General features: G+C 43.2%; 1 protein-coding gene across 1 annotated transcript in view; it reads left to right on the forward strand.

Annotated features, from left to right (window-relative positions):
- Positions 1 to 6,284, forward strand: part of TICAM2 (TIR domain containing adaptor molecule 2) — a 284,037-nt gene that overhangs the window by 272,394 nt on the left and 5,359 nt on the right. The gene's annotated exons all lie outside the window — the stretch shown is intronic.

Consider the following 6,284-nt stretch of genomic DNA (forward strand, 5'->3'; position numbering starts at 1 on the left):
CCCAATGTACATAGAAAATACTGTCTTTTAAGATTTGAAGAAAGAAAGTAATTTCAGACTTAATATTTTTCTTTGGCACGAAGCGTGTGGAAGTCAGATAATTGGATGAAGTCGGCTAAATTAATTAATATTGATTTACCGTGCGAATGCAATTAGTACGCCACGTGTAATGATGCAATCACACAGATTAATAACACACAGACTTATATTCACACATACACTTGTAAATAGGACACATTTATTAAAGCTCCAACTCACATCAATTAGTAAAACTTAAAGGCTATTTATACAAAGATAAATTTATATTTAAGGTAACTATGGTTCAGGTCCACAGAAATATGTGGAGCTTGGTCTCATATTATTTCATACATGCCAACTCCCGGTCATTCCGGGAGACTCACGAATTTCGGGTAGGTCCCCCGGAATCCCGGGAGAGCTGGCGATTCTCCCGCCTCTGCCCACTTCAATAAAATTAGAGCCGGCATGTACTGGCGGAGGGGGCGGGGTTTCACGATTCGTGTCATTTTGGCCCCGCCCCAGTGATGTAATGCTTGTTTGGGGTCTTTGTAAAAAGACCCAAAACAGGCATTGCGTCACCGGGGGAGGGGCGAAAATGACACAGTTCGCAAAGCCCCGCCCATACACCTGGCCAACATAAGGTTGGCAAGTATGTATTGATTTATATTTTACTAGCTGAAACCCAGTGTCAATAGGGAAACGATAGCCTATTTAGATCGCAAGTTTTGAATGGTATCAGATTATAACTCAAAAACACTTTATTTATAGGTTGGTTTAAACTGAATTAAGTCGGTTCGCTCAGGCACAACATGTGCTCAGCTGTTGGAGTGAGCTGACCCCCACCTTATCAAAGGAATGCTTTGAACGGACCCATGATCTGCATTGTACTGGACTGACCTGACCCCTGGACCAATGTAGAAAGACCTTAAGTTTATCTTTGTGTACATCACTGTTTTTTGTTAACTCAAACTGCATATAAGCAAGTCCCTGGGCCACTATTAAATCTCTCTTTCTGACTGCAGACTACAAGACTGAATATGAACCTGGGCCCAGGGGAAGCGCTTGCGAAATGTAATGTATTTAGTTTATACTTTCCTGTTTATTGTTATACCTTTTAAGCATCATCATGGTTTGCTGTTATCCTGCTATCTTTTGCTATTAAATCTCTTTGTGCGTTGGAACCACAATAATCACATTGGACAATATTTATTGGTAGCGACAAGATGAACATTACACGAGTATCAGCAGTCATCCCAATTTCCCTTTTTATGTAATTGATAATGTATAGTCAGCAGGGCCGGACTGGGACTAAAAATCAGCCCTGGCATTTAAAGCACACAGGCCCACCTCTGTTGATAAGCTGGAAAAAAAAAAGTGTGCCGCAGTGCAGTGGCGGTGCCGCCAAAGGCGTAGCTACATTATGTTGGGGGCGTGGTCAAAATGGTGCGTTGATACATACATTATAATAAAACATTACATTTATCAGACCCTCCCCATCCACATTACGCCACCCCCCCAGATACATTATGACACCCCCAGCCCACTGTACTTATCTATGCTTCTGATGCTGCTGACATTCCTGTAGAGTGAGCAGGGAAGCTCTTAGTCTCATGAGATTAATAAATCTCGTGAGACTTAGAGCTCCTCGGCTTGCTCTGCAGGCTGTGCCCTGTCCGGGACGGAGCACAGATCCTCCTGCTGACCAACTGGATTAAGGCTCGGGGGGCCCGGGCACTTAAGTCAGGGGGGCTCCTATGATGCAATTTGGCTATTAGACAATTTTTTGACAAATACAAAGGCAATACAGTGTGCACTACTGTTAGGTGCACGCAGTTCTGCCTTAACAAGCAGTACAGTGTGAAGCAGGACATATCTCCCAACTGTCCTTGTAGTCAGACCAAATCCTGACTAAGTGGGACAGTCACCCATCAAATTCAGAACAGTTGGCAGACTGTCCTGGTCTCTCCTACCTGTCTTGTCATGGTCACCACTTGTGGCTGCTGGTGTCTTTAGATCAGTTGCTGCTTGTCTGGATCCTGGAATGTTGGATGCCCTATTTGGAGAAAAAAATGAGCAGATGAAATTTAGCCCTGGTGTTAAATCAATATAGCATCCATGTTTTAAAATTAGGCCTCACTGCAGCCACAACATTAAAGTACTAGTATTCACATTTGATAAATACATCTATTTCTCTCCAACTAGCCCTGACATTAAATAGTATTCCCATTTAATAAATAAAACTATTTCCCTCTCTCCAAAGCACCCCAGCATTAAATTAAAAATCCAATCACCCCATCTGAAATTGATAGGCCCCACTATTAAATTGCCCCCATCTTCACCCCACAAATAGAAAAGCACCCAATAATTAGCCCCCACCTGCAATTCCCTATTAGATTAACAGCCTACCTCCCACATTATATTAAGAGCTACCCATACACACATTATGGTCATACACCTGCCCACACACACATACTATAGTTATACTGTTACACACATACACACTATAATCATAACCTGACACACACACATACTATAGTTATACTGTTACACACATACACACTATAATCATAACCTGACACACACACATACTATAGTTATACTGTTACACACATACACACTATAATCATAAAGGTCATTCTTTGGATATTTTTTGGGGGGGTTATTTTTTTGGTAATTTGTATTCATTGTCATTCAGAGCTTGATTTATATATTTTTTAACTTTGTCGATTCCATTTTTATTGGCGCCTGTCAGTAAATTCTGTGTTATTTTTTGTTACACTATAATCATACCCTGTCACACAAATAGATAGATACCCTGTCACACAAATAGATAGATACCCTGTCACACAAATAAATAGATACCCTGTCACACAAATAAATAGATACCCTGTCACACAAATAAATAGATACCCTGTCACACAAATAAATAGATACCCTGTCACACAAATAGATAGATACCCTGTCACACAAATAAATAGATACCCTGTCACACAAATAAATAGATACCCTGTCACACAAATAAATAGATACCCTGTCACACAAATAAATAGATACCCTGTCACACAAATAAATAGATACCCTGTCACACATATAAATAGATACCCTGTCACACATATAGCTACCCTGTCACACATATAGCTCCCCTGTCACACATATAGCTTCCCTGTCACACATATAGCTCCCCTGTCACACATATAGCTCCCCTGTCACACATATAGCTTCCCTGTCACACATATAGCTTCCCTGTCACACATATAGCTCCCCTGTCACACATATAGCTCCCCTGTCACACATATAGCTCCCCTGTCACACATATAGCTCCCCTGTCCACATATAGCTCCCCTGACACACATATAGCTCCCCTGACACACATATAGCTCCCCTGACACACATATAGCTCCCCTGTCACACATATAGCTCCCCTGTCACACATATAGCTCCCCTGTCACACATATAGCTCCCCTGTCCACATATAGCTCCCCTGTCACACATATAGCTCCCCTGTCACACATATAGCTCCCCTGTCACACATATAGCTCCCCTGTCCACATATAGCTTCCCTGTCACACATGTAGCTCCCCTGTCACACATATAGCTCCCCTGTCACACATATAGCTCCCCTGTCACACAAACTACCCCCTCCCTCTTACCTTGTGCGCTCCGCAGTGCGCTGTACAGTCTCTCCTAACACATGGGACGGCACCTATCACATGGTGCTCGTCCCATGTGACATCTCCAGAGCCATTCATAGAAGAGAGGGGAGGAGCGACCACACCAGGAAGTAAGTGTAGTGCCGACCCCACTGCTCAGCACACAGACTGTCATGCTGAATTCTGGCATGACAGTCTGTGTGCTGAGCGATGGGGCCGGCCAGCTAGTAACCGGCCCATCTGGCCATCGGCCCTTCTGGCATTTGCCAGAAGTGCCAGATGGCCAGTCCGGCCCTGATAGTCAGTGAAAATTAAGCCAAATGTATATATGTGTGCAGTGGTGGAGTCATTTTTTTTTTTTTAACTAATGAGTGGGGAATCCAAAACCCAGGTCAACATGTCATTCCCTCTCTTTGAAAACCTGTTGTCGACTAACAACTATAAATCATTCTTTAACATTATTATTACAATTCTCCAATTTATGATTTATTATACATACTCAAATTTCCCAGTTTTGATGCGATAGCCCTGAGTTCTGCAGTAATAATAATAGTAATAATTTTTAGACCGCACACAGCGCACTAACCTGATTTGGGGCCCTAGACGGTAATCTTGACAGTTGACAACGTCTCTGATTTTTAGACATAACCCGTATTTTAGATATTTGGCTCTGCGATTTCTGGGTTTTTTCATAATAATCTACTACGACATGTAACTTCTCTTTTTCTCTGGTCATTTAATGAAATACAATATCTCATTTACAATAAATTCACACAGTGACCGTGTATAGTGGTTATGGCATGAGGGGATGGTAGTACTGCATATACTAGCCTTATTTCCTTAGATGCCTTTTCTACACTCTCATATTCATATAACCCCAAGTTTCATAATCATACCAGGTGGACCAACTAGTGGCCTGCAGACCAGACATGGACTTTTTATTTAAGCCTTTCCTGACCACATCCAGTGTGTCTTGGATACCATATTTGTTAACAGCTTTCAGACTGCAAGCTTGGGTTAAACACCTTTATGTAATCCTAAAAAGATGCTATATCTATAACAGTCACAAAGACGAGCAGTGCTGTGCTCAATGTCTGTTGCAGTAAAGTAGTCAGGACCATATTTGTGGGGAGGCCACAAAGGCCCAGGTCTGGGAGGCAGAGGGTTTGGCAGCTTCTTGCACCCCCTCTCCCAGGAGTGTCCCGTGCTGTATGCTGCGCAGACTAGGGGTGTGGCAGGGGCAGGTGGGGAAAGGGATCATCTAACCCCCGGGCATGTCCCATAGTGGGCTACCTTGGGCTGGGTCACTGGGCTACCTGCATTTTTTTTTTTTTATTTAAAATGTTCCTAATAGGCTGCTGGGTCCCCTTGGCTAACATTTACCAGCCAGTGGTGGTTGACTGTGTGGTTCAATAGAAAGCTGCAAGCTCTTTGCTATTGCTCTGCACTATCACTAGACACTGTTTTGGCAATCCTGATTAAGCCCCGGAATATAACCTTAACTGTCCTTATTATAATCCACACCAATGTCTACAATATGTACAGTAGGCATACAGTTTATAAAGAATATAAAAACTCTGCTGAATGGTAAAACTAGAACCAATCCGTAAGAACCCTGTGTATGCCTTCTGTCACTGTTGTGTGGAAGTTTATAAACATGGAAAAACAAGATGCAAATGCTATTTGATGTCATGCTCCTAAACATTTGCGTAAATTAACCAGTCTTTCTGGGGAAGAGCATGGAGTTGTAGGCCAAGATGGCATCTGAGGGGCTGCAAAGGTTTACACCACCCAATAAGTGGATTGCATGACTTCTTTCTTAAGTAAGGTTTAGATCCCCTATGTGTGTGGTTACGCCCCCAGCAGGTCGTGGCCATGCCCCAGCATGTTGTGGTAACGTCCCTGGCCCGCTGCCGAAGGGACAAACGGAGGAATGCTATAGGTAAGAAGCGCGTAGGGTGTGCTCACTCAACCTGAAGAGGATGTGAAATACAACTGCAGAGGGGGATGGAGCGTCGAGAATCATGTCATTTTGGCCCCACACCAAGATATGGTCGCATTGTTTTGTTGCAAGGAGTGGGAGCAAATTGATGTGATTCACAACAAATTGCATGATGGAGGTCCCCATTTCACTAGGAAGTAGGCAGGGTGAGGGAGAATAGCCTGCTCTCCTAGTAGTCCTACCTGGAATTCAGAGGTATCCCAGAAATTCCGGGAGAGTGGACAAGCAAGGCCGTAACTAGGGCTGTGCAATAGGGGGTGACCGCCCAGGTTGCAATGCTGAAGGGGGGGCGCAGTTAACAAATATTTTAGGTTCCTTTGGTTAAAATTGAGGGCTGGGGGGGGGGGGGTTGGGGGTGCATATAGTTCTTTGTCATCCCAGGTGGTAAAATTTTAAATTACAGCTCTGTGGGCAAGTATATATTAAACACATCACTTATTTCACTTTATCAGCTGATGAAGGTGTTAAAATCCATAAGGCAGTCAGCTCTGAAAGGCAGCTTTGCATGGGAATCACCACCCCTGCAAAGCTAAACAACATGGATCAGGATAGGGAATTAAAATGGGTACCTAATGGTTAATTATATAAGTTTCTCATAAACAAGCCTGATAGAA

This window comes from Mixophyes fleayi, chromosome 1, assembly GCF_038048845.1.
Source record: "Mixophyes fleayi isolate aMixFle1 chromosome 1, aMixFle1.hap1, whole genome shotgun sequence".
Classification (NCBI taxonomy): Eukaryota; Metazoa; Chordata; class Amphibia; order Anura; family Limnodynastidae; genus Mixophyes; species Mixophyes fleayi.